The sequence below is a fragment of the Dipodomys spectabilis genome, unplaced genomic scaffold (genome assembly GCF_019054845.1).
Source record: "Dipodomys spectabilis isolate Male_0828 unplaced genomic scaffold, ASM1905484v1 ptg000202l, whole genome shotgun sequence".
In the NCBI taxonomy this organism is placed as follows: Eukaryota; Metazoa; Chordata; class Mammalia; order Rodentia; family Heteromyidae; genus Dipodomys; species Dipodomys spectabilis.
In genome coordinates this window covers 313,045-313,984 of record NW_024870879.1, presented here as the reverse complement: position 1 = coordinate 313,984, position 940 = coordinate 313,045, and positions in this window count along the sequence as shown.

Below are 940 nucleotides of genomic sequence, written 5' to 3'. Positions count from 1 at the left end.
TTTAATTTTTCCGTATGAATTTTTGCATTGCGTCTTCTATTTCCTTGAAGCATCTGGTAGGAATATCAATAGGTATTGCATTGAATTAGTAGATAGCCTTGGGAAGTATTGCCATTTTCACGATGTTTATCCTTCCAATCCAGGAACATGGGAGATTTTTCCACTATCGAATTTATGTTTTGATTTCCTTTTTCAAGTTTTTAAAATTTTCATCACAGAGATCCTTAGCTTCTTTGGTTAAGTTAATTCCTAGGTATTGTATTGTTGTGGGGCTATTACAAATGGAGTTGCTTTCCTGATTTCAGCCACACTTTTCTCATTGTTGGCATAGAGAAAAGCCATTGAATTTTTGAGGGTTAATTTTATACCATGTTACATTGCCAAAGTTTAGAATCAGCTTGAGTTATTTGGGAGTGGAGACTGTGGTATTCATTAAACACAAGCTAACGTCATCTGCAAAGAGGAAGAGTTTTATTTCATCTTTCCCTATTTGGATCATTTTTATATTTGCCTATTTTCTTGTTGCTGTAGCTAGTCATTCTAATACTAAATTGAAGAGAAGTGGAGAGAGTGGACATCCTTGTCTTGTGCCTGAGTTAAGAGGAAATGGCTTTAGTTTTTCACCATTAAGTTTTATGCTAGCTGTAGGTTTTTGTCACATACAGCCTTTATTCTATTGAGGAATGTTCTCTGGATTCCTAATTTTTCCAGAACCCTCATCACAAAGGGATGTTGGATCTTGTCAAATGTTTCTTCTGCAACTATTGAGATAACCATGTGGTTCTTATCCTTGCTGTTTGTGATGTGATGAATTATACCAGATTATTTGGTTATATTGAACCAACTTTGCATCCCTGAAATGAATCCTGTTTGATGCTGGTGTATGATTTTGGGGATGAATTGTTCAAGTCAATTGGCCAAAATTTTGTTGAGAAGTTTT